This window comes from Schistocerca piceifrons, chromosome X, assembly GCF_021461385.2.
Source record: "Schistocerca piceifrons isolate TAMUIC-IGC-003096 chromosome X, iqSchPice1.1, whole genome shotgun sequence".
NCBI lineage: Eukaryota > Metazoa > Arthropoda > Insecta > Orthoptera > Acrididae > Schistocerca > Schistocerca piceifrons.
The window spans coordinates 875719377-875741528 of NC_060149.1; positions in this window are offsets into that span (position 1 = coordinate 875719377).

Genomic DNA, 22152 nt, shown 5'->3' on the forward strand with positions numbered 1-22152 from the left:
AAATCAGGAATATGAAGAGTGTCAGGTGTTATGTGCTCACACTGAAGCAGACGGAGATGCTGCACGCTCTTGTGATACAGCTTTATCAGCACATGAGAGAGTTTGAAACAATTTCGTCGTGGATCTTTGTTCGATCATCTGGTCGAATCGTGCAACCGTACAATATCCACATTTGTAGGCATTAGGATGTGACAGTGACAGGACGTTGGACAGCATGGCAACGTGAGGGCAGAGATATCCGTCGTCAAGATTCCAGTCGATCACGTCTGATCACCACGAGGAAGGATCGCCGTATTGTGCAAGGAGCACATCGTGACCGCTTCACATCTGTGTCTGCCATCAGAGAACAAACAATCGACTACCTGTAAGATCCTGTGTCTTTCCGCACCTTTGGTGGGAGACCAGCAGCAGACAGACCAGGGAATTACCAGATGTGGGACAAGCTATGTTTCAGTCCATTTTGTTAGTGCGGGTTGCCTACAAAGGGGCAGATATGCACCCAGGTGCAAACCTATTGTTCAACCTATTGTTCTACTTTGATTGACTGGTACTTAACCTATTGTTCTCTTTTGATTGTGCAGGTACTTAAAATATTGTTCTGTTAAGTGCTGCCAGCCGTTGTGGCTGAACGGTTCTAGGCGCTTCAGTCTGGAACCGCGCGACCGCTGCGGTCGCAGGTTCGAATCCTGCCTTGGGCATGGATGTGTGTGATGTCCTTAGGTTAGTTAGATTTAAGTAGTTCTAAGTTCTAGGGGACTGATGACCTCAGATGTTAAGTCCCATAGTGCTCAGAGCCATTTGAACCATTTTGTTAAGTGATTTTTCATGTCACCCCCATTTCCTTTTGATTGACAGGCACTGTCTCCACCACCACCTCCCCCCCAACCCCCTCCCTCTCGCTGGTACAGGTACACTTGCAGGTCTGAGTTAATGGAATAGGTCCCCCTCTCTTATCACTTTGATTGACTACTTAATTAAATTGATCAATCAATTAACTTCTCTGGTGGGAAAGTGCCAGACGCCCCTGCCATGAAGTTCAAACTCCATCAGGATAATTCAGCCTCTACTAACGTACGAAAAATGGTAGGAAAGAAAGGGCAGTTGGGCTACCTCCACTAACCCAAGTCATCCAACTGCCACCACTTCCTAAGGATTGGTGCAAAGTTCAAGTTCCATCAGGACAATGCAACACACCAAAGTAAATGGCGGGAAAGAAAGAGTAGTTGGGCCACCTCCACTAACCTATGTCACCTGTCTGCCATCTCCTCCTAGGAAGTGGCTGTGACAGGACTCAACCTGTGCTGGTCAGAAGTCTTTATTTTGCATGCACTATTTATTTAAACAATTAGAGGCAGTAGCTCCATCCAGTGTGTTAACCACTAGGTCCAGAGTCCAGCTGATCTAGTACACAATACTGCCACCAGAGGATGCTGTTGTCCATTTCGTGACATAATCCGAGATAGTGAGGAAAATGGTGGGAAACAGTGTGGTCGCCATGGGTTCTGGAGTCCAACTGACATAGTACACAGTGCCACCACCAGAGGACACTGTCATCCGTTCTGTGACGTAATCCAAGATGGCGGTCTGGTGGTGGAGAGGAAGCATCTCATAATAGGAAATTCAAGGGTATATTGTTTATTTATAAAAAAAATCAGCTTGTGGGGGTTGGATTTGTCTTGCTCATCATTCTCTGCTGTTCAGAAACATGTAGGTAATGTAAGAAGTAATTACATGAGGCAAACATGTTGCATAACCTAATGTTCGGCACTGTACTCTGGGTGTCTTAACCTAATGTTTGGCCCTTTGTCAGCACTTAACATAATGTTCTGTTAAGTGGTTTTCCATGTCACCCCATTTCCATAACCTAATCTACCACCTTTGATAATAAAATTAATTAATCAGTTATTCCTCCCACCATTTTCTGGTACACTTTTCGAATTTCACGTGCTTTTGAACGCCATTTCTGGCGCATTCTTCTTTGTCAACCACCCCCTTAAACTATTTTACTACGTTTTACATAAAAATTATGCAAATTAACCTAGTGTTCTGCACTTAAGCTGCTGGTCTGCTCCATGTCACCCACTCACACACACCCTCCCCTTAACTATTGTACCATTAACACCGCATTGATGTTAAAAATTTATGCAAATTAATTAAATCGATATTTTTCACATGTATGGGGTAGGTTTTTTTAATTCCCAGCATCCTGTTGGTCGGTGAAATCGATGGAATACAGTTTAAACAAAAGGTCACTAATAAGAAAACACATCCCGCCACTCGACACCCGACGCCGCCGCCTCCACTGCCCCCGCCACCTCCACTGCCCCTGCCATCCTCCCTCAGGCTAGGGCTGCTCGCAGTGGTCCAATTACGCAGCATCTCCTCCTCTGCCGTCATGTCCTCACTGATCACATGAGGTACAGCACACATCCCTGTCCACCTCGCTGCAGAACTCCAAGGCATGCTCACACTGATCCCATGTCCGAAATGCCTCTGAGCAACATGTGTATTTACCGTTGCTGACGCTATACCTGTGGATACTGATGTCCCAGATCGCGCTATAGAAAGCTGTTCCAGAATGGCATAGGCTGCTTTTTCCCTAGCTATTCTAACAGGACATATGAGCTGCATCCAGCCATGCTTACTTGCCCCACCGTGATTGATGCCTCGTCACGAAACGCCCGCGTGGCGACTAAAGGTTCTCAATGTTGTACTGACGTCACATAGCTATGTAAAATAAGAGCCAATTCGATCTCTAAGAAATTGTATAGTGTCCCAGAAATAGTTAACAGTCACTTTTGTAGGAGCTTTTATGATGTCGCAGCTTGTCCACATGGAAATTCTTGTCATAACAGAACCTGTTCACGACAATAGCGCGGAATAACTCCGAATGCATTCCTCCTGATAGTCCTTACGTGGCACTCCATCCATCACATCTCACCCTTCCTGCTTTCAACTTACACAAACGTTTTTACCGCTATGTAGGGACTCCTATATCCCAGCATAAAGGATGTCTTGTGAATGAATGAAGGTTATGATTGGGTCGAATTTGATTTGCCAGCCGAATTACTGATGCTGCCGGTGTGGAAGAACCATCCGTCTTTTTGTTTTTCTTTCTTCAGATGAGACTAGTGGAGGCCGAAATGCATGCGCATTAGCTCACACAGGCTGGCGTGAGGAGGGAAGAACTATACTGACATGAGGTCTGGAACATGACAAGGAATTAGAATTCAGAAAGTGGATGTAATTAGTTTGATACTTAACTTTAATCCATTAATGATGAATGTCGCTCTTGACGGTACATGATTCACAATATTACCTGTTCAGAATTCATTCATAGTAACTGAATATGGCGCCTTGCTAGGTCATAGGAAATGATGTAGCTGAAGGCTATGCTAAACTCTCGTCTCTGCAAATGAGAGCATATGTAGACAGTGAACCATCGCTAGCAAAGTCGGCTGTACAACTGGGATAGTGCTAGAGAGTCTAGACTAGACCTGTTGTGTGGTGGCGCTCGGCCTGCAATCACTGATAGTGGCGACACGTGGGTCCGACGTATACTAACGGACCGCAGCTGATTTAAAGGCTACCACCTAGCAAGTGTGGTGTCTGGCGGTGACACCTCACAAACCTTGCAAAGTACCCTACATATCGTCGAATACGGAGAGACTCATACTCAATTACACGGCTATCCGACTGAGGACAGGAACCTGAATGTTAGAGCATGAAACCGATCTCCAACCCAGCAATATATCACGGCATACCATGTCAATGTAGTAAACATACAATTCGTATCCTGTGCCATACAAAATCACACGTTTTACATCACTTGTATATATACTGCAAAGACAGACAGCATAAGCACATGCACCATAGGTACATTTGCGGCACAAGATATTTCCTGCGAGGTAGTGTGGTCATCCAACCACAACACGTGACCAGAGCGCCCTCAGTGGATCAAAGTCACTCTCAGAACTGTTGTGCAAAGATTGACACGTTTCCCCCGCAGCACAAATGCGTTACTGTTTCTGGTCTGGACCTGCTTGCTTGTTCGCTTTTCTGCACACATCTCCAGGCTCTGTGATTACAAGAACATATCTAATTTCGCATGGTTTGCTAGAATATCATACCATTTTCGCGGTATTTCCCGATATCAAACACATATCAACATCGCTTGCATAGCAGTACCGCTCACGCGATATAATTCAGAAGATATAGACTGGAAATTATTTCTCTAGAAACCCGAAACTTTAGCTGGGTGGAGTGTGCTGTAAACCACAGAATAACTAGAAACTTACCCCATCTGCAAAGACCTTTACGTGAAAAAAAAAACTCGACAGAAGAAAAATAGAGTAAACTGATATTTCCACTCGCTAATACCAATGTCGGTGATGTAACAGATTCCGAATCATCCCTATAATTTACAAAGTCAAATAACGTGTTTCTCATGTCTAGAGAACCAGAAAACATGTCTTCCACCTGCTAGATGCACACACCACAATCGATGTTCTCTCAACTAAATAAAGAAGTCAAGTGCAGGAAAGCAGTCAACCAAACAATTTACATGGGCAGGAATAATGGCCCAGCGCAAACACACATACAAATTGAGTCTCGTCAAATTTTCACTTGATCGCGAAAGCTGCCCAACACATACTGAGTATAGGTTCGCTATTCGGTCGTCTAGAGGACAATACGGTTAAGTCATCTACATTCATACACCCCAAGAGGCCTCTCCATTTGGCCATTTTCTGTCGTTAACGAGAAACGTGAATCATTCCCGTCACTGGCACTGCACGCCAAGTGCACACAGGTAGAATCATTATCCTAAGAAATCGGTCGCATATATATTTTATCCCTGTACATACAACTAAATGTTACGATCGCGGTCTCAGTTGAACAACATTCGACAATGAGCGAAGTATCGGAAATACATGCAGTTGATAGCTGTGGCTCTGGAAATAGAAATATCAGTACCATTCTTATGAGCTGACATACTCTTCCCTTTGCTGTCACAGTATTCCACGTCAAATCCATACCTTCCTTTGCATGTGCCTGAACACAGACACATACTTTATAAGCCTGATGCTCCGGGTGAATCTATCACGCATCCCCTACCACTATTATGTGTAGCCGGCCGTGGTGGCCGAGCGGTTCTAGGCGCTACAGTCTGGAACCGCGTGACCGCTACGGTCGCAGGTTCGAATCCTGCCTCGGACATGGATGTGTGTGATGTCCTTAGGTTAGTTAGGTTTAAGTAGTTCTAAGTTCTAGGGGACTGATGACCTCAGAAGTTAAGTCCCATAGTGCTCAGAGCCATTTTTATTAAGTATAATACGTCGTCAATAGCTGATCGCTGGGGATACGAAATAATACTGACCGAAAATCAACGATGGGTGGACATGTCTCATAAATTTTTCTTGCGAGTGCTACCACCGTGTCTTAAAAAGAGAGGTTTAATAGTCTTACAAACCGCCAGATGTTAAAAAACCCGATCCCAACAACTACTGTATGTTACTGTCACACGCGGTCTTGGTTCTACATGTGCACACAAGTACCCATGTTAAAAGCTATACCGGCTTTATAAATCCACGTATGGCATTACCTACGAATCCAGACAAATACCGAGACGGTGATCGCCGCAGTATATAGTATCAGACCAATACGTCACCGACGGCGCAACCTCGTAATAAAATTAACCGCAATTTGAAAGGGATTCAGCTAAGAAGCGTGGTATGAAACCAATATTTGCAACGCCCTCACATCTCCGCCACTAGATATTTCTCCAGTATTTGTAACGCATTCTGTTTCCATGCCATATCATATTTCTCGCACTCTCATATTTCGAAATGAGCCACCTTTCTCGAACCTATCTGCTACAGTAAAATTCCAACATGGTTTCAGGTAAACCCTATGTATCTTGCAATTACCCCTCAGACTCTGCACTACCGCCCCTATAGCTTTGCGCATGTGATTGGTCCAATGTAAGTCGGAAAGGCGTAGGAGAAAGCTATATCTACCATCTTCGGCATCCTGTGTAGAACCAGACGAAGCTGAGTTACTGTGACAGATCTGTGTTTGGACCATTCGATGGAAACGAAGCCTGCTGGTGCAACATGAGGTAGTATAAAAGACAATACGGAAACTGGGGGAAGGACGTGGATTTTGCTACTGCATTGTGTTGCTTCTCCAAACTACAAGCAGGTACTACAGATCCACGTCGCTCAGGGTCCATTCACGTCTATCAACCCAACATTCTACCATGGTTATTCTGTTCCATGCACCAGAGAAAAATTATGAACTATAAAAGCTCCACTAACTTCATCCGATAGAGAACTCGATAAGATTTTTACCGCATCTCTCTCCTCTCATATATCGAAAACAAATACCGCTTGTGTGCCGGCTTAGAGCACATGTGATGATCCTTTTAAATACACAGGTATTGATCCATTGCACAGACAAGTTTAAAGTTTCATCACCTATTCTGTAGGAAGATGACCGTATCCCACAGACTATACTGTAAATCGCAAGAGACGCTCCCTGTGACCCTGTGTCGTTGTTTGAAACATTGTTTTTTTTCTGCTGTAACACGCTTAGTACACTGCCATACATTTTGTTTTTTCGCCACTACTTCAAGGTCTGTGTCAGGTTCTAAACTGACATTAACACGTTTTGATCCACTGCCTCTCACAGAAAACTAGACGTCGCACAGTGTAAAACATGTTGTTACTGCACCTACCATAACACGCCGCACACACTGGATGCTTTTAAATAAAAGACAGTTACAACATAAGTAAACTGGAAGAGTTTGGCTGTGTTGTGGAGAGTTTCCAAACTACTGTCCGAAAGTGATTGACGATCTCTACATTTAAACTCATCTGTCACAGTGACGGAATAGCTGATGGCTCCACATTCCATTTCAACTGACTCCTCATATTGTGGTCATGTATGCGATCACTGTTTTGGTGCTATCCGTCCCCAGAATGTGTTGTCCCTCCACCAAAACTCTTTCTCCAACTCAAACAAGTGATGTCAGTCAATAATTATGTGGTAACCAACAGTGTACTATCGGACGGGTGGGATGGAAAAGACACCGCCGATATACTCAAATAATAAGCATTACAGTTGATTGTGTGAGCAATTTTACCCTATCAATGCGATTATGGATAGATGACTGTGCAGTATGTCCATGCATTGTTATTCTCGAACACATCCATCATCAATGTATATCAGACAGCGCTCTACATATTTCTAACACTTCAAGCATAGTGGTTAATTTACGGTCTATCTCTATGCTGATGGGAGTTACAGAGCATTCTCGCAGTCTTAGGGTAAAATTAGAGACTGAAAGACCGCCTCACACTGTCACTGACCAACCCGTCCTCCAACACCGTCACCAGTTTAATCTGCAATCGACCAGAATTAGACCGCTACATTCCACATCTCGTGAATGAATGGAGCTTGCCGAGTCTTCGCCCATCCAAATGCGCAAGATTTCTCGAGATGCGCCCATGTCGATGAGGTTAGCACTCCTTATCGATGTATGGTAACAGATGTGAAGGTGTTGTGATAAAATAGCAGACAGTGAAGAAGAACAAGAAACGGGCGATTTTTATACACGATGGAGGTCCAGACGGGTGGAGTTCAAAGCATTTTTACGTAAATCAACCAAGCTATGAATTTTAAAGTATTAGTCCAGAGTCTAGGATCAGTACCTGGAACGTATTGGTAAGAGAAAACTTAAACATATGCACCCCTAAGGCCACAACGTTCCATATTTAAAACGGGTTATAATGGTAGATCGCTTGCGTTTCCGACCTATCAGTTGTATGGACTGTGGCGCTGTTAATATTCCAATGCAAGAAATATATTTCAAGCGCATGACATACATCCTTCTTCCCGGTTTCTCTACAATAAACTATGTTATCGAACCGTAAAACGAAAAAATTACTTCTTTAAAACGTTGGTTTTGTGTGATACAAACACAATATAGCTTTCCAGAGATGTATTGCGTCCACTCTTCACATCCGATCACGCTTCAGAAATTATATTATGCCTGCATCTGCCCTACATAAAATTATGGTTAGTAACGGGGAATACCTCTTACAAGGAAAGAGATAAACGCATAGCAGCAGCGTCCGACATGTGAAAATTACAAGTCATTCCGCCACTAGCTCTGTGAACAGCACATCTGTCAAGCAGATATGTACACAGGGGATTGGTCTATGATCTGCTAATTTCCCTTTAACAGTGTGAGAGGGAGAAAGTCCCCTAGGATATTTATCAGGGGTGATGTGGTACTGGAGAGCTGAATTTTGTAGGAAGTGAATAACGGTGCAAACACTTCCAAGTATAATTTTAAAACATTTTGTTCTTCGACAGTTCGACCTTGCTCAGAGAGGTGTTTTACAATGGCTTTTTATGCATCAATGATACCACTGTCGCAACCCCCAGTACGTAAGTACTACCTTTTACTATCAAAGACGAGTGCTTTGCCACTGACTCGTGTTGATGACACCATTAAATACTCGAATGAAAGTAAGATATCCAGTCCGGAGCCGCGCTGCTGCTACGGTCGCAGGTTCGAATCCTGCCTCGGGCATGGGTGTGTGTGATGTCCTTAGGTTAGTTAGGTTTAAGTAGTTCTAAGTTCTAGGGGACTGATGACCACAGCAGTTGAGTCCCATAGTGCTCAGAGCCATTTGAACCATTTTTTTTTTGAAAGTAAGATATGGGTTAAGACAGCGCTCGTTCCTTCCTATACACATGTAACTACCAATTATTCCTCGTTGCGACTCACGCAGCTAGACACTAGGAGACAAGCGTAAGGTGGCAGTTGTTCCTCTGTATGTTCTGACACACACAAGTACTATTACTCCTTGCTACTTCTAAAAAAACTCTACAGACCTTGTGCTTTACTAACAGGTATAATACTTGATGTAAGAACTGTGGCTGGATACTTATGGAAAAATCAGTGCCTGTCTCGAATGTGTACAGTCTTCTCGTGCTAAACAGTAGTATCATCGAAGTGTCAGTTTACAGTGACGGTTCTCGACGACTAGGATGCTCGCTAGTGATCACTGTGGCTCCAACCGTCTGTAATTCTTGTGCTGGTCAGCTTATCTGCTACTGCCGACACTGCCTCCAACTGCCGTTTGTATACTGCATTTTCAGGGTTTCGGAGGAGTTTCTTCTGGAATTGTTGTAATAACATAAATCTTTCAGGGACCTTCTCGAACCTCGTACAAATGCGCCACCTGTGCCAGCACTTCCTCGTTTTAGCCTCACTTAGATAGCGCTGGCTATTTGGAGTGCTTGCAGCATGTTGTCGCGCCGGCAGTGACCACGACTGCCCACGGTGTATCACTTTCGCCTGCCGGTAATATGCAGCGTGTCTCTCGAGCGCCATGCCTGTGCCTCACAGCACTGTACAGTAGAATTAAGAATAACTGTTTCGATCCGCGTAATTGTCTCCTATTGCGACGCGTAAGTTTGAAATTTTGCTCAAAGGTGCCTGCAAACTTCCTCTGTAATGGTGCAAAAGCCTTGACATGTCAACCTGGGGCTGGGCCACGCTTCAAACGGCAAGGTGTCGACACGTGCGAAAAAATTCCAGAACTCAGCAATCCACGTCACGTGTAAAGTGGGTAAATGATGTCCCATTGCTACCAAAATTCTACCCAGCGCCGCCTGAACGTGTCACAGGATGGGAAGGTCGTCGATGATGTGGTTGTGAAGTGTAAACGCGAAGGAACGACCACATCTAAACAGAGACCCGGGAGAGGTCATGTACTGGCAACGTGTGGCCAGATAATTCCTTATAAGCCATACGTTTTCTATACTCAGTGCTAAGCGATGCTCGAGTTGATGTGCAGAGCGATGCAGTAGATAGTGGATGATGGGAATCGAGTGATTTGGCTTGATCTATAGCGCTGTATCCTGTAACTGTACGATGGAAGTATTTGGGTTTGGTGGATGCCTGGAGAACGTGTAGTGCCAACAGCGAAGTACGGAAGAGGTGTTCTTACAGCATAGAGGTGTTTTTCGTAGCTTTAGAAACCGGATACGAACATGTTTTACAGGATTGTGTACTGCAAACTATGGAGGAACAGTTCTGAGACGACGATTGTTTGTGTCAGCATGGCAAAGCACCTAGCAGCTGTGAGGCAACGGTTCGTGGCCAATAACATTCCTGAAATGGAGTGGTCTGCCCAGAGTCTCGATCTGAACCCAGTGGAACACCTTTTGGATGAACTGAACGTCGTCTTCGCTCCAAACACCATCATCAAACGTCACAACCTTCTCTGGTTACGCCTCTTGAGGAAGAATGGACTGCCATTCCTCCAAATACATTCAGACACCTCTATTTACGGACCTCCAACACGATGCAGGTGAAATACGCGAGAAACTTTTCCTTTATTGAAATAAATGGTCGGAATTCCGTCGAAAGTTGCATTAAGAAGTATCCTTTATTGATTAGTGGTGACTAGTTTCGGGTATTATGTCCATTTTCCAACCATCCATCTTCGTAAGTAATTAAAACACAGTCAAATACGTATATTTGGAAATGTCCACATAGAATGGCAATCCAGATAGTTCCAACCATAATAAACAAACTATGCTGAACTGTACAGAGATAATTGTAATGTTGTACGTCAAAGACGTGGGTGACAATATTGAACACAAACTTAGACACTTCGCAGACCATCTGCAACAATCTCCACAGGTATTCTGTCAGATCGTTATAAGATTTAAAAGAGGTGCACAGATTGGTAACTTGTGTGAAATGTTCAGGTATTTAATGATTCGTCAGAGGAATTAAAGTTTTACTGGGCCCACTTTCGTAGATTTCAATGCAAAAATAGAACTCAACGATCGTATTCGCAGCCTGCTGTTAATAAAGTAGAGGACGGGGTGGCTGCCCATAGTCTTACGAGAGCACTCTTCTAAGGCTCCACGATGGCGAAGAGATAGATAGGTGACGATCGCTCATGTCACAGCTGCTGGGTTGCTATAGGGCTGGCCGTTGGTGCAACTTACTTACTTGCGCGTCGTACGAGAAAACTAAAGATCTACCAAAAAACGGCACTTAACAAACAGTATTTTTTTAAAAAATCGAAGTAACATTTATCTTCCAATAAACCAAAGAATAGTGAATGCGCATCAGAGCTTTATGACGTAACACCTGTAACAGTGTTGTAATGTTATTGAAGGAATAAATGTAACGAGAATTTTTTTCCGACAGACTGTGGTACAGACCGGAAGCAACCACCAAAGAAGTTAGTTCGAAAACCATCGTCTGAAGAATTCTCGAATATTGTTCGACTTTGTGAAACCATTTCCAAGTTGAAAAAACGAAAGAAGAAAAGAAAGAGAGAGCGGGGAGGATAATATTCAGATATGTGCTGCGTGAGTGGTCGCCGCAGACTTTTTTAGCCCCCTCGAGGCCGTGACAGAAATGCTCAAAGAGATCAAGGTGTAGCCATTAGACATCGCAAAAAAAAACAAGCTTAGTATACGTGTGTGTGTGTGTGTGTGTGCTTTGCGTGCATACCCTCCACCATAGATCGTGCGGTAGTTGCACAGTACAGGTCTAAACGTGTACCTACATGAGCGTGTGAGGTGGCGTAGCAGCTGTATGTGACTCGTATTATTTTAGATCTCTGTTTGTCTACATTGATGTACGCTTACCATGTCTCTCCTAAATTCATTTCGACGAATCTCTTCTATACCTCTGTCTCCCTGAGCCTTTTCCTCGTCCCCATCCGCGCCGATGTCGACGGGAAGAGGTATTTCAACCAGCCTTTCTATTTGAAACGGAAGCTAGCTCTAAAGTAGAATGACGTTTACTGCGACTATCTAAAAACGTAGGTTTCGTAGGTATGGCTTAGTTCCATAAAATTATGCGCAGCGCTTCATAATCTAGTCGACTATTCTTCGTCACGGTTTGTGCAACTAAAAACCAGCCAACGTTGCAAATTCCACTTTTTTTTCTAGTCGATTACTAGTTTCGGGCTGGGACCCATTTTCAAATCATCATAACAGATAGCCAAAATGGTGTTTCCCATATAAAAACCGTGTCAAAAATGTTTTCGTATTACGAATTGCAAATGAACAATTATAGCGCATACAGATCGCTTGTAGTTCATAATACTCGTACGTATACATTTTTGATATGGTTTTTGCATTTTCGGAAACACCGTTCTGACTATCTGTTACGATGATTTGATAAATGAGTACCGGCGCGAAACTAGTCATCGAGTAAATAAAAACAAAGTGAAATTTGCAACTTTGGCGGGTTTTTCTTTGTCCTGATTAACAGAAGTTGTCGACCTACAATTATTCCGGCATGCTGGAAGTTCATTGGCCACGGTCTGTTGACTCTATAGTGAACGTTAGCTCTTCTGATGTTCCGAAGGTGGTGGTGGTGGTAGTGGTGGTGGTGATGGTGATGATGTTTTATGTTGGTGGGAGAGCAAGCATCATAATGCGGAGGGAGCAAAGGGGTGTAGGTGGAGCCAAATCCGAGTCCGGAAACGTTTAGCGTGATTGTGATATCAGCCTGCAGACCTATCTTTCAGCTCTGACTCCAGTGCGCTATTTAGAGATCTCGATGGCGTTGGTGGATTCTAAATCAGGCGTCGATTGTAAATACTTCACAAGACAAGCCGAACGCCCCAGAGACTGAGATAGCTTTAACCTACAGCAGACAGACAGCGTGACCTCGAGGATTCCATTTACGTAACAATCAATGGCACGGAACATCACAGAGACGCTTCAGAGTGGACTGCTGCACCACTAAATAAGTCGCCTTTCCTTCCCCATCGATGCGGAAGTTTCACGTTGTAAAGCTTGCAACTGCCTCGATGCCAAAAAACGCGACTGGCGCGTCGTACTTATCGTCGTTAGGAGTTCCCGGTCCACGACTCGGGTGCAGCCACTTGATAACTGATAAAGAAATTAGTATCCCAGAATACAGTAAAAAACGAAAAGTGAAAGCTGCATTACCGTTCAAAACAGGAAACTGAGAACACATTCACAACTTTCGGTACATCAAAGTACCTCTTTATATTTGAGTACAATTTTTATTTAGTACCTATCCGCTTAGATATTGTTTTTTTCCACAGCCTAACATATACGTCTACATCCATACTCTGCAGACCACTGAAGTGTATGGCAGAGAATACTTCCCACTCTACCAGCTATCAGGACTTCTTCTCGTCCGATTCACATATAGAGTGCTGCAAGAATGATTGCCTCTATGCTCGCTGTAATTAGTCTACTCTTGTCTTGGCGATACCTGCGGGAGCTGTACGTACAAATATGTAGTATATTCCAAGATTCCTCACATAATGCTGGTTCTTGAAACTTCGTAAGAAGGCTTTCTTAGGATGTATGTAAGTATGTCTGTATGTATGTATTAAACCAGGCACATAGAAACTTTGCATACGACCGCACTAAGAATTAGTGCATAAGAGTTACATCGGGTGATCATGGCATCAACGTGGTAGCACCACCTCGGCCTATCCATCTTTCACCTTATCGTCTGTTGTCCCCTTTTTTTAAATGGGTTCAAACGGCTCTGAGCACTATGGGACTCAACTGCTGTGGTCATAAGTCCCCTAGAACTTAGAACTACTTAAACCTAACTAACCTAAGGACATCACACACATCCATGCCCGAGGCAGGATTCTAACCTGCGACCGTAGCGGTCGTGCGGTTCCAGACTGTAGCGCCTTTAACCGCTCGGCCACTCTGGCCGGCCCCACATTTCCTGACAGACATTAAGTGGCACAGCCTGCAATCCGTTTTGTAGGAAGATCAAGTATGCAGGACCAGTTAGCTTGAGTGGAAGGAGGTATATGACCCAGTCACATAACTGTCCAGAATACCTGCCCGCACGTTAATACCAAACCAGTACTGAAATCCCTGAACATGCGTGGCACGAGGGTTTTCGTCTGCCCAGATACGGCTGTTCCGCAAATTCAGAACACATGCCTAGTGAACTTACATTCATCTGCGAACAATGCTCGACGTGGAAGCGCGGATGAGTCGATGCAACGGTGCAGGAACCACGTGCAGTAGGCAACACGTTGTGGAAAATCGACTGAGCCCATAGCGTATATCCTTTTGTAAGTGTAACGGATGTAATTGTTGCTCACGCAGAGCGTCCCTGACGATATTGTGAATAACACCCATAACACGCGCAACCCTTCGAGTACTCGCTGAGGGGTTCTCTTCAACGCGACGTAGTACGTCTTCTTCAAGCTCGGGCGTATGGCGTTACAGTGGAGCACCACAGTCCTGCCTCCTCACGGTGAAGGAACCTGTTTCTCGGTGCCGCTGCGTAACTTTGTCAAAACGTTTGTGCGATGGCGTGCTACTTTGCGAAAACCGTTCGTGATACAGCAGACTAGCCATAGTCAAGGAGCACGCCTTTGTATTCAGAAAACGTGTACCGTACTATGCGCAGGCATTGGATAGGTCTCGCAGCAAGGCAGACGTTAAGTGACAGGTGGCCGTCTGGCGTAGTACACGTCACCCTGTCTACCCTAATGTGTACCAGGGCAAGCAACTCTTTGACTTTTGTCTTTCCCTCAGTAGACGTGGATGCGTTACACATCTGAACTGAAACCATCTTCCGGATTTTTTTTTTTTTTAAGAGATGGAGCCCCTCCACGCCCACACCGGCATAATGGCCAACACAAAAGGTCTACTTCCATCTCTGCATACGTGTTAGTTTTCACTAAAGTGAGGTCTCGCAGGATGTGGCTACTGCGATGTTTACGTACGTCTGGTTCAAAATGGCTCTGAGCCCTATGGGACTCAACTGCTGAGGTCATTAGTCCCCTAGAACTTAGAACTAGTTAAACCTAAGTAACCTAAGGACATCACACACATCCATGCCCGAGGCAGGATTCGAACCTGCGACCGTAGCGGTCTCGCGGTTCCAGACTGCAGCGCCAGAACCGCGCGGCCACTTCGGCCGGCACGTACGTCTGGCTAAGGTTAGCCATTAATACGCGCTCCTGGAGATAGCTTGGGTTGAAAGTTGAACGAAGGGTAGTGGTTTGAAGGGCAGAGCGAAAAAAGTGCCAAGACAAGAGCCAACGCAAAAAAACTTCTGTGATAGTTGGGTCGGGTTGTAAGAGCAGTAGCGGTTTTCTTACTGCCTGCGACAGATCATGCAAGGGTAGGCTTTGTTGGTAGTGGATATCATGCAGGTGGATACCTTTGGCGTTGTGCGGTGGTGAAAGGTCTCTGTTGGATTCCTTTCATGTTAATTTCTTAAATCTGTTGTAATTTACGGCATAAATTCCTCTTCTAAATTTACTGTTGTGTTTCTGACTATCTGGGAGGAGACTGAGTAGTGGAACGTGTTACTTTTACACATAAACAAGAACGATCTGTCACACTACTACACTTTAAAACACAGTTTATATGTAATTCATGTCACACAGTCTCATACGAAACCTACATCCGCTTTCTTTTATATACTGTATATGATAAGATACTGTCATACCCCTTCCCTTCTGTGTGAGAGGATGAATGAGCAAATGTATTTCTAGTTGCATGCTTGAGGGTAGCAGACAAGCCTGTCTGCTAGAGAACAGTAGGACCAACGTCGGAACAGGTAGCTACGCTTTCTAAAAGCAAAGAGGTTTCTATCCTTAGTATGGTCCTGTCCGTCCCTTGTCATGTTGGTATAGGAAGCTGCCCCTCTGGCCACTTCCGTTTGTATTTGTGAGGCACCCTCAGGAAGGGACCAGGTCAGTCTGTCCACGGCGAGCGTCTGAAGTGGTAAGATCTCCGGCTAAGCGCGTGTCTGCTAAGTCCGTAGGACAATGGATTTCTTAAGTTCAGCCTAACTGAAAATTTATTCACCTTTATTTCAGGTTTAGCTCTAAAATATCTAATGTTATCTTAAATTGCAGCGCAGTGTAATTCGAGTGTGAAGTTCAGAATATATTCCGGTAGTTGCTTTGTCACTACTTTGTGAGTAAAGTGGAACCATGTGTTGATCAGTAATTCTAACTAAGATCATCAATCTTAAATGCGAATGTGCATGAGATTATAACGTCTCGTCTTGACAGTATTTTTCAATATAGCAACTTTTCTTTATGTTCAACCCACGTGGGGTGTACTTTGTGAGACCAGTACCACGTGCTCATACAATGGTTTGACCCATCAGGTTAATAGTAGGACGTTAGTAACCAGTTCGAGGTTTTTCTTTTGTAAATTGCTTTTCGATCTAATTTATTTTAATTATCAAAATTATTGTGGAGTTACACTCTTTGTGTAAACCAAGTTGACCACGTGAAGCATGTGGTGTAATCATCAAAGTAGCCCTCAGCTATTCTTTTCGGGAAGATTTCACAGAGAGTTAGTATGAATTTAGTATACCAGTGTGTGGTAATTACATGACGGACAGGATTGCGCTACGAACGTAACTTCTTTGGGTGAAAATTGAATCGGTTGGTAGTGGTTAATTTCCTCTTGCATATGTTTCAACGTTCCTCGTGTGTTATTTTATGAATGCAGTGTTGTATGCAGTCTCCCAATCTTGGCTCCATATTTGATGTGTTCTGTAAGATTACAGACTCACATTTTCACAATCCTAAATAAGGTACCAGTTTAGTTATGAATCAAGTTTAATATGCTGAAATGTCAATGATCAATGTTAAAATAAATTTCCAAATATAAACTGATTTATTTCTTTTTATTTAAATTCTCTTTTACATGTATATATCACCGGTTGTCGTATGACTATTAAAGGATTATAATTAATGTTAGTCTGGTTGGGAATTTGGTAAGCTAGACTGGATACCTGGTGAAACAGTTGCGCAGTAATGCAAGGTTAACTTCCTCAGATAGCTCACAGCTTTTAACCCACTTTTATGGTCTTGAATAGCAGCACCGCTTGCAGAAGAAATTAAAGCAACAACATTACAGTGGTGTTACTCGTCGGCTGCTGCTGGGTGCCGCGTTGGCTTCTCGGTCAGCGTCAGCATACCTGTAACAGTTTGGTTCGTCATCGTTTAATGTCCACTAGGTCATATATCAGATTCACAGTGTAGGATACTGCTGGTGCCTTCCTGCTGTAGCCTTTTGGTCGACTTTAGTAGCGGCATATCCAGTTGATGTTGCTGATTTGCAGGGGCTTGACGATGTTGTCGCTTGTGAGTGTATGTTAGCTCACCATAGGTGGTTATTCCCTGGCTAGTAGAGTCTTTGGACGCGTATACTTCCACCTATGGTTGTGATAATGGTTTCCCAGAGTAAGGGTGAAAGGACTGTTCGAGTGTCTCGAGTTCCTGTATAGAACATTGGTTCCTATTCAAATATAATCTCACTCTCCTCTACATGTCCTAGATGTTTGTAACGGGATTTTCGGAACACCCTGTACAACAAAGACAGGTTAAACGCTGATTGTGGGGACGTGTTTGTAGCTGTAAAAAATACGATCGTATCAAGTGAGGTTAGTACAGATTTCGAAAGCGAAATAATTTTGGTGAAATTAAGTGTTAAAGGAGGGTCAAACATAGTCACATAGTTATCGGATGCTTTTATTGACCCCCTGCTTCATAATTAGTGGCGAAACATGTGAGAGAAGACTTGCCGCACATTTCGCGTCAATTTTTGCTTGTGTTACGATAAAGGCGGATAGTAAGGACGGGGAGTCATGCAATAGTACTAAATGACTTATCTGAGACCAGACTCGTGAAGTCAATATATTAAGCCACGTGGCCGCTTAACAGGCTCGTACTTTTCGACCTTGCGTAGAACGTGGAATCATTGATATAAGGCAGTTACAGCACAATAGGATGCGGTGTAAATAGGATAATTAAAGAAAGGTAGGGAGATAATTCTGCTTAGTAAGAGCGACAACAAAGAGGTTTCAGATACTTGGGCGGTCAACATAAAACATTCGTCCCCACGACAAAAAATGTTGAGCGTCAATGAACCTAGATCAAGGGTATTGTACAATATGCCTCGGAAAGGTACGTCCCGAGAAAATCTGTGAGGGACAGGAGAGGCCCGCTGTGGATTATAAGCCGTGTTGAAAGCTGCTGCGAAAGCAGTGAAAGCTTCACTAAAAATTTAAAAGTAGCCAAAGCCTCACAGGCAAACAGAAATTGAGCAACATCAAAATTAGTGTAGAGAGATCCATTCGTGAATCGTTCAACGTTTTCGAAAGCAAAATTGTGTCTACCGACTTGACAGAAAAGCCTAAAAAGTATTGGCCCTATGTTAAATCAGTAACCGCACCGAAACCATCAGTCCGGACACTCTGTGACTATTAATGGCATCGAAACGGAGGATAACTGACTTTCTCGAAAACTGTTTGACTGAGGAAAATCATACTGTGGTTCCACCTTTAAGAAATGTACTTACATCGCCCAACATAGGAAAGGCGACTTGACCTAATGGGATACCAATACGATTTTACAGAGAGTATGCAAAATGGCTTGCTCCGTCAGTATTATGCTGTAGGTAACTGGAGGAGTGAGCCTTTTCTAGTGCTCGGCAAATGGTGAAACTCATTCCTGTTTTCAAGAAGGTTCGCCGAACGGAAGCACAAAAGTATAGGCGTTTATCTCTGACGTCGGTCTGCTGCAGCATTCTGGGACATGGTCAATGCTCTCGCAGCCTGACATTTCTGGAGAGCCAAAACCACCTTTGCAAGAATCAACATGCGTTCAGAAAACAACGATCGTGTGACACCCAGAAAGCAGTTGATACCGGCGCCCAAGTCGATGCTATGTTCCTTGACTTTCGGAGTGCGTTAGATATGGTTTCATACTACCGCGTAATGAAGAAAATAAGAGCGTACGGGATATCAAACCTACTGCGTGATTAGATTGAAGAGTTTCTACTAAACATAACACAGTGCGTCATTCTCAGTGGAGAGAAATCTTCATACGTAAAAGTTACTTCAGGCGTTCACAAAGGAAGTATTATCAGACCTTTAAAATTCCACAATGTACAGGATGTTTGCTTTAACTTGAGAGAATTAAATATCTCGAAAACGACGGATCGTACGAAAGAAAATGTTCTAGATGAAAAGTTAATACGAGCAAAGGGAACATCTGTCTGTGCTGTACATGGCAACCTCCTAACCAACCCTCCTCAACGGATGGGGTCAACTTTGTATTTTCAAATGGTAAACCCCATTTTTATTGCATATTCGCATTGTACGCCAAAAAATACCTACGGTCTGTTCAGACCATTGTTTACCATTCGTGGTAAGTGGCGCTGTACTCTACAAGTATCAAATGCGCCAGTTTTTGCAATTAAGAACCGACACATTTGATTCTACAATTCATTTACGATGCAGATGTACACCTTTGCGTTCTAACAATTAGTTTTGATGTTCAAGCATTACTTGAGTGGTGCAAATGTGATTGTACACTACAAATAACATGCTTACTCATTGACATTTCTGGCAAATAAGCCAGTTGTATAGTAACTTAGTTTCCTGTACCCTAAGAGGCTGACTGTGGTGAGACCCGAAATCATCAAAGTGCTTGATTTCAGGGTGACTGGTTTCGGTGTGTTTCCATCCAAGAGCCGGCACTCTCGTGCAGACTGCTATGCGGCTACTGGCAGAATACAAACCACAACCATATTAATAACGTGAAATGTCCATGAAGTGACAGTGACAGGTGCACTTCACCTGGATACTCACCGAAATCAAGCGCCCCAACACTGAGAGGCAAGGGGACTCAACAAAATGGAGAACCCCAATGGTGAGGGACAAGGGGACTCACCAAAGTCAATCGGCCCAACAGTGAGAGGCAAGGGGACTCAACAAAATGGAGAACCCCAATGGTGAGAGGCAAGGGGACTCACCAAAGTTAATTGGCCAAACAGTGAGAGGCAAGGGGACTCAACAAAATGGAGAACCCAAATGGTGAGAGGCAAGGGCACTCACCAAAATCAAGCACCCCAGTGGTGAGAGGCAAGGGGACTCAACGAAATCAAGCACCCCAATGGTGAGAGGTAGGGTGATTCACCGAAAGCATCCCAATGGGTACAGAAAACTATTACATCCACATCGTTGTCCCTGGAGCATGCTATACGTAGTTTCTAAAAATACATTGAAACGGCTAACCATATTGCTCTGTACAATCACATTTGCACCACTCAAGTAACGTTTAAACATTAATATCGATCGTTAGAAGATAAAGGTTTACATTTACATCGTAAATTAAATCTGGTATCAAATGCTTCGGTTCTTAATTGCAAAAAAAACAACACAACTGATATTTGTCGATGACAGTGCCATCTACCACGATTGGAAAGCAATGGCTTGAGTAAACCGTGCGTATTTTTTAGCGTAGAAACAGAATGTGAAATAAAAATCGGGGGGGGGGGTTCCCATTTGAAAATACGAAGATGACGCGCCCACGCGTTAGGAGGTGACCAGTTGTAGCACAAACATGTGTCCCCCTTATTAAAATTAATTTTTCACCTACAACTCTTTTTCGTACAATGTGTCTTTTTCGAGATATTTAGTTGCCTCAGATTAAAATAAACACCCTGTATATAAATGAGCTAGTGGATGACATCGGAAATTCTATTAGGCTATTCACGGATGATGCTGTTGTACAGAGAGAAGTCAGACCACTAGAAAATTGTACCCAGAGGGTAAACGCTTGGTGCAAAGATTGGCATTTGACCCACAACATAAACAAATATAACGTATTGCCCATAAATAATCATAAAGTCCCATTATTACACGGGATTGCATAAATATTCCCGGAAGCGGTAACATAAATTTTTGGTTTTCATAACGTATCTATTACAGAAAGCAGTAATATCATTTAATGGATTACTTCGTATATGTCTTCTTTATGCATATATTCTGTAATTTTTCTACTACAGCCAGTCATTCATTAGTTGTATTTTATATCATGCAGTATCCCGCTATTGTAATTACTTCATGTACACCGTTCAGGTGTCTGTTTAATTCCCTCTCTACAGTTACGAGAGATATTTACAAAATAGCTTGTTTTACCAATTAGCCACCAGATGGTGGTATTGTCTTGAAGTTGCCGTGGCGCACAAGTCACATGACGTTCCAGTTTTGTGTTGACTGTAGCAGAGGACATATGGCAGCCCCTAGTGGCTTGCACCTCTGTAGCGTTTTATTTTAATTCTGACTATCTGGTTCAAATGGCTCTGAGCACTATGGGACTTAACTACTGTGGTTATCAGTCCCCTAGAACTTAGAACTAATTAAACCTAACTAACCTAAGGACATCACACACATCCATGCCCGAGGCAGGATTCGAACCTGCGACCGTAGCAGTGGCGCGGTTCCGGACTGCGCGCCTAGAACCGCTAGACCACCGCGGCCGGCTCTGACTATCTGACGCTCACAGGTATGACCGCAGCTTTTGTATTTTTTGGTACGTTATGCTGTAGCATTTAGTTTTAATTTTGTCCCAAGAAGGTGTCCCTCGTGACACCCAAACCTAGGTTGCAAATTAATTGTGTTCGCGACTGAGGGCTGTGTTTCCCAAAATTTTGTATTATACAACAGTCGCTGATTGACAGCCATGGTAAAAACCTTAAGGCTTATTACTGTTACAATTTCTTCTTTTTCCTAATCTGCCTCGACTTCTTGACTCTCTTGGTTTGTAGCGTTTTATTTTTAAAAATAGTATGTTATTATTAAAGCTTGTAATGTATGCATCGCAGTTTCCTGTAATGTTTTTTTCCTTTAAATTTCAACTTCTTTTTAATATCCTTTCCCTGACGTTCAGTATCCTCGTTTCTGATTCTGTATTGACTCTCTCTTGTCGTTTGCGTGAAACCTTAAATTCGCTTACGTATAATAGTACTGGTATAACTATTGTGCTATAAAATTTTACCTTCATCTACACTCCGCAAGCCACCTGACATTACGTGACAAAAGGGACGTCTATTTCTGTGTTTTGTTTCTATTTGTCGTTCCCCGTATATCTACGCTTTTTTTTATTTTTCGCCATACCCTTATGATTTAATGATGTAACTGTCAAAATAATTAAAGTAATAAACTTCTATTATGATTTGCGTTAATTTTTCTCCTTTGTACCTCTTTACAATAAACACTCCGATGTTTTTAAGTCACACGTTTCACAAATTTACTGAAAAATATCAGTTCCT